This window comes from Poecilia reticulata, unplaced genomic scaffold, assembly GCF_000633615.1.
Source record: "Poecilia reticulata strain Guanapo unplaced genomic scaffold, Guppy_female_1.0+MT scaffold_155, whole genome shotgun sequence".
Taxonomy (NCBI): Eukaryota; Metazoa; Chordata; class Actinopteri; order Cyprinodontiformes; family Poeciliidae; genus Poecilia; species Poecilia reticulata.
Genome location: NW_007615016.1, coordinates 136,014 through 147,597, shown reverse-complemented (window position 1 = coordinate 147,597; position 11,584 = coordinate 136,014). Strand labels below are relative to the sequence as shown.

The window sequence follows — 11,584 nt, the reverse complement described above, 5'->3', positions numbered from 1 at the left end:
TTTTGGACTTTGGGAGGAAGCCGGAGTACCCGGAGAGAACCCACGCATGCATGGGGAGAACATGCAAACTAGTAACTACTACTACTCTCTGGGGTGGTCTTCTTCTCCAGTGTGATGTTCCTCTCCATGAGTGTTCTTATTAAATTGGACATTTTCTTAATTTCCTCGTCTTTCTCCAATAGCAGGTTGTCCTGTTCAGGTGCCGGTTCCTCCATATTTTTAATTTGAATCGTCTTCTCATTTTGTTCAGTTTTAGTCTGTCCGTTAACTGACGACAACACCCTGACTTTCTTCAAAATCCCAAATAGCTGCTGAGCCCGTCTGATAAAGGGGTGTTGAGATGGTTTCCTCRTTTCCAGAATCCAAAGATGACGTGTTGCTGTGTTGACTCATTTTGGGGAATAAAATCCTAAAACTGTTCAATGTTTCGCTCGYTTCTGCTCCTTCTGTTTGCTCTGCAACGTCTGCAATGGCAATGACCATAGAGATCAAGACTGCAGCCTTGTGACATCAATGCATCACCCTTTGTGACATCACTTTGCCTGATGTCAGAAATTGATGCCACTACCTCAACAGAACAACTAGAAAACTACTGAAGTTTGAATAAAAACAAACTTTACGGCTGAATGCAGCTTAGCTGATGGCCGTTGCAGACAGTTCAGCTGGTCACATATCACCAAGGCTGAAATYTGCACTTGGGAGTCAGCAACTCTTGAGGATAATGGCCTGGCACAGCAGGGTGCCAGGACCAAAATAACACAAAACTGTATTACCTTTAATGCACATTTTGTGTTCATTTTAACACACAATGTGTTAAAATGTACATAACATTATAACACTCTGCATATGTTAAATATTTCAACACATTTTTGTGTAAATCTGTTGGTCAGGCAGATTTTCTGACAGCAGATTATATAATTCTCCTCAATGACAGTTGGCACCAAACTATTTTTTATATTGGACAAATAATTTAATTTCACATAATTATCGCAGTAGAAGCCATTTGTTTAATACGTGATGAAACATATTTAGTGTTGATGTAAATGACGTATATTTTAAATACTTTAACCAGATGATAGGAATCAATGCTTCACTTACAATCACTTTTAGATTTTTTGAGAAATGACAGATTAAATAATTATGTGCTCCAGTGTGATAATCTACTCAGTCAGTAAGTGGCTTACCTTATAATCCCCGTAATCCCTCTGAAGATGATGCGTGCTGCCTCTATTGTCCTGCTGGGAAAGTGATCAGAAGCAAAAATCAGCAAAAGATGGGCTGATGCTTCAATACTTAACAAAATAAGATTTTATTTTGGATGAACAAGGGAGTGTAAAAGTATGGAAATGTAATTTAATTCAAGACATTTTCAGCTTAATATAAACAGGTAAATAATTCACATTTTTAACTGTTAAACTGTACTTCATTTGTTTTACTTCAATCATTTGCTTTAGCAGTTCACTGGTTTTGTAGAGACAGACACTTTTAAAGACATTAATTATAAGGTACATCCCAATACTCCAGTCACCACTGCATGCTGGGTCAGCCTCCCGACAAAAACCAGCTGTTGAATCAAACCTAATCCTTCTCCTCACAATTTCCCTAAAAGAATCCAGATAGCTGCTATCTACAGGCGTAAAGCCCTCTTAGCCCATTTCACTGTAGTGACGATGTAGGTCACACACAGACAAAAGGGCGGCCCGCCTCCTCCATGCTACCAGCTGCTTTATGTAATAAATCACACATTTAGATTGGGTCTTGCTGTGTGAACATAATAATCCCCACAAGTCTGAACCAGAAGTGAGTCGTGCTTCTTAAAATGCGCCACAGGAAATCATTTCTGCCTGTAGCCATCAGACTTTACAATCCCCAACTCTGAGTAACTTAAATCTGATTTTCTCTGCACTCATTTACAGATTATTTACAGAATAACACATTTGCAAGCCTGCTTGTTATCTTATTTATTTATTTATCCATCCATTTTCTAACACCTTGTCCCTCAGTGGGGTCAGGAGGTGCTGCTGCCTCTACAGCTAACGTACCGGGTGAGAGGCGGGGTCACCTGGACAGGTCACCTGGACAGGTCACCAGTCTGTCGCAGGGCAACACAGAGACACACAGGACACACAACCATGCACACACACACTCACACCTAGGGDCAATTTVGAGAGRCCAATTAACCTGACAGTCATGTTTTTGGACTGTGGGAGGAAACCGGAGTACCTGGAGAAAACCCACCATGCACAGGGAGAACATGGAGACTCCATGCAGAAAGACCGGGGCCGGGAATCGAACCCAGAACCTTCTCGCTGCAAGGCAACAGCTCTACCAACTGCGCCACTGTGCATTTATTTATTTATTTATTTATTTATTTATTTATTTATTTATTTATTTACTTGTTTGTATTAAGCCATATTTGAATTACTTGCATCACTCTTATTTGACTTTTTTTGTTTATGGCAGTGTTTCTCAAACTTTTTCAGGCTGAGGATCACTTAGCCCATTAACAGTCACACCTAGGCTGACATCGCCCCGCGATAACACATCTGAATGCATAATGCAACCTGAAATTAAAATATTAGCCTCTTAACTCACATATAGCTGTTTTCTTTGTTCATCCTAAAGAGAAGTCTGGTGTGTTGGGAAAATGTGACTGGCCACGTCTACTGGGCATTTTGAGTTATTTTCAGACTGTGAAAATGTGGAGTCTAAGTTTCCAATGATGCCAAACACATGGAAATAATATTTAAAAAAATTCTTTACTACCAAGTATTATGTGCATTAATAACATTTAGAGCTATTTGTGATTTAGAAGCACAATTAAAGAAAAATAGACTTCAGTTGCTTTAACAGAAACAAAAAACAATTTTCTGCACCATTAAATATAAAAATAATGAACCCATTTCTAGCAATCGTATTTATTTATTGTATTTATTTAATATTTTTCAATTAAATAAAATAAATAATAGTTGTTGACATGTGTTAAGAATGGAAATCTTAATCGATGAATCATAATTTGTATTGACACATGGAGCATAAAATCATTCAGACTTTACTGATTTTATTCACTTTCAGCGCTGAAAGGAGACGCTTTTACCAGTTTCTAAAAAGTCTGTGCAGCGTCTGAGGAGAAGAAGGAGGGCAGCTGATTAGACGCTCCCTGAAATCACACCATGTCTCTGTGGCCTGATAAGTTTCTGTTTCTCTGAGGAATGAGCCTCAGCGTCTAACAGAATCAAAAATGTAACTCTTTACAATGGGCCCTTTGTCTAACAGCGCGTGACTCTTTCTCAACCTGGTAAAGCGTCTCAACACATGAAAATAGAGCATCATTCTTTATCAAGCAAAGTCATAAAAAACAGAACAGTTATGACTAACTGGAACGATTCCTACCGTTCAAAAGAATTCAATCACCAGTGATAGTGATAGTAACCCACTTTTAAGCAGTTTTCTATCATTATTTTTAACACAATCCTTTGGTAAGCTAACTGTAGCGTCGCACTTTAAGCTAACGTCGTTTACATGCAGTTCCTCGTGGACCACCAGTGGTCCGGGCACCACAGTTTGAGAAAGACTGGCTTATGGTTATGGTTGTCCTATTAATATTTAACACCTTGGATGGAGTAGCTTGTCAACTAGCGAGCAATTTCCCGTTGGGGATCATCCATCCATCCATCCATCCATCCATCCATCCATCCATCCATCCATCCATCCATTTTCTTCCGCTTATCCGGGGTCGGGTCGCGGGGGCAGCAGCTTCAGAAGGGAGGCCCAGACTTCCTTCCCCAGCCACTTCTTCCAACTCCTCCAGGAACCCCAAGGCGTTCCCAGGCCATAGAGAGACATCGTCCCTCCAGCGTGTCCTGGGTCTCCCCTCCTCCCGGTGGGACCTGAACTCCTCACCAGGGAGGCGTCCAGGAGGCATCCTGACCAGATGCCCGAGCCTCAACTGGCTCCTCTCGACGTGGAGGAGCAGCGGCTCTACTCTGAGTCCCTCCCGGATGACCGAGCTTCTCTCTCTAAGGGAGAGCCCAGCCACCCTGCGGAGGAGGAAACCCATTTCGGCCGCTTGTATCCGTGATCTCGTTCTTTCGGTCATGACCCAAAGCTCATGACCATAGATGAGGGCGGGAACGTAGATCGACCGTTGGGGATCAGTAAAGTATATTCCATTCTACGTAGGCAAAGGAAAGGTGAACAATGGCTTCCAAACCAAACAACAACAACAACAAAAACATGTTGGCATTCTTCTATGTGCACATGAGTAAAATGGCTGCCGTTGGGATCGAAACRTGTCAGATGATGTGGACAAGCTGCCTCCGCTCTCCTGCTGTTAGTTCACGAAGAGTGCGATCAGCATGGAGGAGCTTCATACAATCAATGTTTAAACGGATTAATAAAGGACGTAAGAACTCTTCATGTGAAAAACAAGGTTCTGGTGACTGGCAGAGTGAGTACGTGTACGGAGGAGGCTACATGTCCGTCTTAGCTAGCGGATAAAAGCCGCATTAGCCAAGCTAATGTTGCTAGTTCGGCAGTAAGTACTACAGTAAATATCGCTGATATTTATTTCAGTATCACACAGAGGTGGTCAGAGGACTAAAACACTGCAAAATAATATTGGCAACGTACTTATATTATTTATACGTTAGATAGGAACAAAGCGAGAGCTAGTTCTGAGCTTGAGACTTGTTTGCTGTTGTCATAGCAACTCCATAGCAACTGCCTGCCAAGACGGTCGTGACGTCACATGATAATTGTGCATTATTTCCATAGACTTTCTGTACATCTCAGCTGTAAAAATAACACTATTTAGTGACATGTAAACACTAAAACTGTATTATTATTATTATTATTATTATTATTATTATTATTATTATTATTATTATTGTTATTATTATTGTTATGGGACCTTATGAAGTGCAGTGGGGGCTTGTTTTATGGTTGGTAGGAAAAGGTGACCCTTTCTGCCAGCTGTTGGACAAAAGCTTTGCGTCGAGCCAAAACATGCAGGAAGAGAGAATCCCTGCTTAGCTCTGTGCTTTTAATAGACAGGGTGAGGAAATGCTGGCTTTGCTTTCTCATTCTCTCCAATGCGCTGTGAGAAAAAGCAGCATTTGCCTGTATCTTTTCTTCATTTGCAAATAAAATTAAGACTGTAGAATATTATGTACATTTTAAGTACATTTAATTGTGCATGTTTACTTCTATTGATCACTTGTTTTCAGTTTGACTGTATGATGGTTTTGTGTTTTTATGAAGTAAATCACTTTGACCTCCCTTGTTGCTGAAATGTGCTATACAAAAAACCTGCTTGATTAATTGATAAATATGTTAAATATAGTTAAATATAATCTCTAAATGTTTCAACTGGAGAATCTTTTAACTCATTTATTTATGATGGTGTTAAGCCAGCGCTGAGCAAACGCCTAGATGGACCAAGCTCCGCCTTTGAGGTGCAGCTCCTCCTCAAAGCTGCAGTTTCTAATCTTCTCACTCAGCAATCAGCAAACACCTGGTGGAACTGCATATGCTAGCTCATTACAGGAGCTACAAAATGTAAAAAACGTTGTTAAAAGGTTAATAGAGGAGCCATGTGGTGATGACGGAGTTTCAGAAAGAGCACGAGTTTTTAAAGAGACAATTTCAAGGCATTAAATTGCAACATCAAATGTATTTTAAGTCATATTTTATATATGTAGCATTTTTATAACAGTTGGAGTTAACACAGATTGTGCTCCATGTGCCTGGGAAACACATAATACTGGCCCTTTAATTATTAATGCTGTCATTAGAGTTGATCAAAACTGAAAATGAAACAAATATTTAACATTAAATGAAAGGAAAAGGTTTTCACAAGGCAGAGCTGAAGGTGCAAGTGGTCTGCAGGTGGTAATCTGGAGTGAGATTAATATTCCTATATCTGGTACCTGTTGAATAGACTAAATAAACAAGCAAATACTTAATGAAACAGTAAAATTAATCAGGAAAGTCTCACTTAAATCATAAATTGCATCTCCACAGAAACTGAGGAGGAATGTCAGTCATTCTGAGAGCTGGGTGATGCAGGGAGCAGCACGCGGCCACCATCTGCACTACAGGAGCTAATTGCCTCATTAAAGCTGCCGTGTCATGTTACATAGGCGGAGGTAATTAAATTACATATTCGGATGCTCAGCCTTGTAGCATCACAGTCACAGTTTAGTAAAGGCCATGAAAACAGGTTAAAATCTATTTTATAAAGTCTCTTAAGTTGAAGTCGTCAGAGATTTTGACTTATAAACCAGTCAGAGCAAAACCTTATGAAATTTACTAGTTTAAAAAGCAAAATAGCAAATATTTTGCTTACTAAACAAGTACAGGAAACTTTGAAGTCAATGTAGGCATCAAGGGACGTTTCATTTTGGTCGACAAACGTTCCTAAATAAAAATCAGGGAGCATCTGGATTTGAACCAGAGACCTCTTGATCTGCAGTCAAATGCTCTACCACTGAGCTACACCCCCACATGATGCTCAGCCACAGCATCTATTGACCAATGACAGCTGCTCACTGGTCAAGAGATGAGAGTATAAAGAGCAGATTTAGCTCTGATGTCCATTTTGGATTAACGCCTCAAAAGACGGCTCTTCATTCAGTTGAGGAAGTTACTGAACAGATAACGGGTCGTCCAGATTAGAACCAAGAGACTCACATCTGACCACACAACATGATTAATGTTTAAACAGCAACACATCCATGTCTCTTTGTAGGATCTCCAGACATGACTCCTGCAGCCCAACAGTTAGTAAACAGGAATCAGGGAGCATCTGGATTTGAACCAGAGACGTTTTGATCTGCAGTCAAACGCTTTACCACTGAGCTACACCCCCACATGTCAGTCAGCTTGTCAGTATTTTCAGTCAGGAACTGAACTAAGCATGTATGATTATGAGTTCATTGGTCAGTTTACAGGCTGCACAGTGGAGCAGTGGGTAGAGCTGTTGCCTTGCAGCAAGAAAGCTCTGGGTTCGATTCCCGGTCTTTCTGCATGGAGTCTCCATGTTCTCCCTGTGCATGGTGGGTTTTCTCCAGGTACTCCGGTTTCCTCCCACAGTCCAGAAACATGACTGTCAGGTTKATTGGCCTCTCTAAATTGCCCCTAGGTGTGAGTGTGTGTGTGTGTGTGTGTGTGTGTGTGTGTGTGTGTGTGTGTGTGCATGGTTGTTTGTCCTGTGTGTCTCTGTGTTGCCCTGCGACAGACTGATGACCTGTCCAGGTGACCCGTCCAGGTGACCTGTCCAGGGTGACCCCGCCTCTCGCCCAGAACGTTAGCTGGAGAGCCACCAGCATGGTCAGTTTGATGGTCAGTTTACAGGTCAAGAGATGTAAATCTGAACATATATTTAATGCTTAAACCTGTTTTCTGTATCCATGTCGGATCTCCTCCATTAATCACATGTCAAGAGGACTGACATGGTCTGATCTGAAACATTAATCAATTCTCAAAAATATCAGAACAAATTAAGAAACTAAATACAAAGGGATAAAAATGAGGAATTTATCTAAAAAAACACACAGGTGCAACCCAAACACGCCGTGACAGTTAGTAGCTGTTTCATATTTAAATTATTTTTAGGTGGGATCTGTTTACTAATAACGGTACTTCTGAAATGGTTACACTGGATTTTTTTTAGCATTAAAGCAAAGGGAGCTGAATATAAATGTAATTTTCACTTCGGATCCTCGTATCGTATTCTTTCCATTTTACAATTTTGTAGAACTTAAAATCTCAGCAAGAAAAAATAAAAAACATTGTAAAATTAAAATGGTTACGAGTACTTTGTGAAGAGCTGCATGTTTTGTGAATGAAAACCAGGTGAGTTTTGTGAAACTTATAAAAGAAAGGGAGAATTATTATCTTACAAGGTGCTTCCTTATTGTTTTCCTGGTGAAATGGGCTGCATGGTTTGTCTGACTCATCACTAAAATGTGTGGTGGTAGGATTTCTGAAGACACCAGGGATGAAGCATCCTCATTATATGATTTGCTGAAATCACATAATGCTTTTGTAAAGAATAGAAGCAGCTAAAAAAACACTGCATTGCATCAGGAGGGGCAATTTTTCCAGTTTTCTTTGTCTCTGCAGGTCTGTTTATCTCTCCATTTCTGTTGTTCACTTAGTTTGACAAACTACGGCTAAACATGTTTGATTTATCAGGGAGCTTACAGAGAGGAAGATATTTACCCAACACATTTCAATGTATTCTACAGGATTTTACAAATGGAAATCTGTTTTAAATAGTTTTAAAGTCATAGTGGACTTCCTCTTTTCGAACAGCAGATGGCGCCAGGCATTCAGGATGGACGCGGGAACCTGTTGTCATGGTTTCTGGGTAAAATACTGGATTCTGATTGGTAGAGAGAGAAGGGAGTAGCTTTAGTTGTTTTATTTCTACATTTAACTTGTGAAAATCCACCTGAAAGTGAGTCCATGTGGAAAAAGATGAATTAGCTACAGATTCTCTTTCTCATAAGCAGAAAGTTTGCAGTTAATTTTTTATTTTTGGTAACATTATACAGGCAGAGGACACATATCTTTCAGTTCTCATGAAGTTGAACGACGTCACATGTCTTCACAGTTCACCAGATGACGTAATGTTTCACAGATGTTTTACAATCCCCGGCTGGTATTTTTGGAGGAAACATGGCGACTCATCTGTGAGGGTTTTGTTCTCCTCCCCTCGGACGCCAGCAACCAGCATCTCCATCCAACTTTCCATAACAACCCAGTCATCATCATCATCATCATCATCATCATCCGGCTTCCTGTCGCATCGGCCCGACCCGTTTTAGTGACAGTGTTGTTTACAAGGCCTTTCATCCTGCTGGCAGCGACCTGGAATCAAACGGGCTTCTGTCCAGAACCCACAGCAGGTACTCAGACTTTATACCCAATCTGTAGCAAACACTCTGAGGCTGATGCTAACAAGTCTGAGTGGCAGCGTTAATACTAGAATGATCCATGCAGTTCAGGTTACTTTGGATTAGGCTTCTGTGTTACATTACATGGGCATGTCTCCTGCTCTCTTATGTAATAATGACCAACAGGTCATTCACAGGAATGATCAACAGGTCATTCCAGTTTTACATCCTAAAACTGACTTTTAGGAAACACTAGCAACGCATGACGCTAAACTATAACAATGTCGACTTTTTAACTATGTAATAACTTATTTTTCCTCTCTGTTTCACAGTAAATCAATTCCCTGCTGAGGAACAATTTTATTCATTTCAAATAAGAATTAGACAGAAATTAATTGTTGTGATTTCTCATTTTATTCAAGTTTTTTGAAAGAGTTGTAGATGCTGATGATTGTGGTCAGTAAGGATCTCCTATAGCAGTCTGTGTTACAGCGGTACTGAAGAATCTTCTCACAGAAGACAGTGTTGGTTCATATGGAAACACACCCATAGGTGGCAACACCTCAAACACAAAGAAATCAGATAACAGGGAGAATAAGGCCCGTGATAATTCTGATCCATTTTTGGGAACAACTTCCAGATGCCAAGTTCATCGGTTTCAGACATTAAACGCAGGTTTGAGCGCTGAGTCAAAATTTAGTAGTTGGAGGATTTCATTTCATTTCTACTATGTTTTGATTGTATTTACCCAGAATGCCCTGCGCTGTTGTCCACTTCCTGCTTTTGGAGCGGTCTCTGGTTGGCGTTCACATATGGATTTGAACTGAACCAGAGTTCAGTTCGAATGCAAAGTTTGCTGTTTTAGTTTGCATTAGAGTTAGAATGTGTATCCACACTTCCCAAACAAACTGGATTTTCTACAAAAATGTACCAAAAATGGCTGATATGAATGGATCCCACTTTTTATGGGAAAGAAAAGAGTAAATGTTGTTAATGTCAGCAATATCTCTATTAAGGCATCCATGCAGGAAAGAGGCACAGCTTCACAGAGAAGTAAAATGGTCTTTTTAATTCAGAAGAACCAAGGCCCGGTTCTCTTTCTGTTTTATCCGTCTCTCTGTCCCAGAAGTGATAAACTACCAGCAGATCGCCCTTTGAAAAATGAGCTACACCAACAAGGCTGTTCACAAAGTGTTTAATAAATTGTTAATGTGAAACACAAGGAAACGCCTGTCGCTCGGTGAGAATGGGTTCAGGTGAGAGACTAGACACCTGACGCTGCAGAAACATGGAAAATGTCCTGGAAACGGATGAATGTCCATGTGGTGTTTACCATCATCCACCCTGTTTGTTTAGACAGAATAAGACTGAAGTGAGAATGACCTGAGATGATAAAGTCTGCTTCAAATAATCTCAACAATGTGGCTTGTCTCCTTTCTTTGCAAAGCAGAAAGCGTTTATGTGATGTCATCATATCCGAGAGCTGCAAATGAAAAGCAATGTGCTCTCAAAAAAGTGCTTTATTTTATGGTTGCTGCTGCAGAAAAGGGTGGATGAGAAGAAAATGAACCAGTGACATCAATCCTTCAAAGCAGTTTTATGACCCTTTTAAATGACTGAATGGTAAACAGTAGGAAGACCGAATGCATTAAACATCTTTCTCAGTCCAGACTGAGGTGTTGTTTTACCTTCCAGCAGGTCAAACACTAAACATTCGTCAAATGGTTTAAACTAATGCAAATTCATGTTAACGCCAGATCAAAATCAGACTGGAAATTTGTGGCAAGACTTAAAAACGGTTTCTATCCTACATTCTTCACTGAACCTCATCAAACTTGAATACTTTTGTGAAAAGAAACTGGTAGAAATTTCAGTCAAGATGTACAAAGCTTGTAGTCAAACTCTCCATCAGAGAGTTAGAGGTCAGAGGTTATTTATAACTGACGGCCTTATTGCGCTTAATTTCACCTTAATGTGCTAATTGGTACGTCCCCAAATCACGCAGTCTCCCGCATGACGCAACAGTGTTTGGTTTGATGAAACGCGAAGTGACCACGCAGCTTTCCTCCTTATCCAGATGCCCAATAACATAAAAAACCGCATTAATCTGTGAGATTCAGATTACGTGCTGCTGTCATGTGTTTCTAACGCGGGTGAAGGTCACGGATGCCTTCTGCTTTGTTTACTCGCTCTAAAGCTAACAGTGACATCATTGCTACAGTATAAAATTCGCGTCATAGGCAAAGATCCAGCGAGCGACGATAGAAACCTCTCCGTTAAACTGGGAGCCAATCACAGAGCTGCTGTCATCCCTCCCAAATGTTATTCAGTCAGCGCTGAGTCAAGCTGGGCCAATCAGGTCATGGCAGACCGGAAGTAGTACAGAGCAGGGGTTTTATTCCACCGATTTAAATGCATCACAGCATGCATTAATGAGCTTCTGCTCGTAGATGAGCTGGCTGGAGCGTGTTGAACACGGGACTCTTCAACGCCTCACGTTGGCTCCAACAGGAAGTAACGTCAGAGCGGACCCAGAACTCACCTGGAGGAACTTCACAACCCTGGAGACTCCTAGGGATGGATGGATGGATGGATGGATTTTGATATTTGGAGGCAAATGGAACATAGATGACTAAGCTATGAGATATTTCAATACTAATTACTAGCTTTAGTTCCCCCCC

General features: G+C 40.7%; 2 non-coding genes across 2 annotated transcripts; both read right to left on the bottom strand.

Moving 5' to 3' along the window:
• Positions 1 to 6,433: 6,433 nt before the first annotated feature.
• Positions 6,434 to 6,505, bottom strand: trnac-gca (transfer RNA cysteine (anticodon GCA)). Its single transcript has one exon. It is a non-coding gene; the product is annotated as a tRNA-Cys (tRNA).
• Positions 6,506 to 6,799: 294 nt separating this feature from the next.
• Positions 6,800 to 6,871, bottom strand: trnac-gca (transfer RNA cysteine (anticodon GCA)). Its single transcript has one exon. It is a non-coding gene; the product is annotated as a tRNA-Cys (tRNA).
• Between the last annotated feature and the right edge of the window lie 4,713 nt (positions 6,872 to 11,584).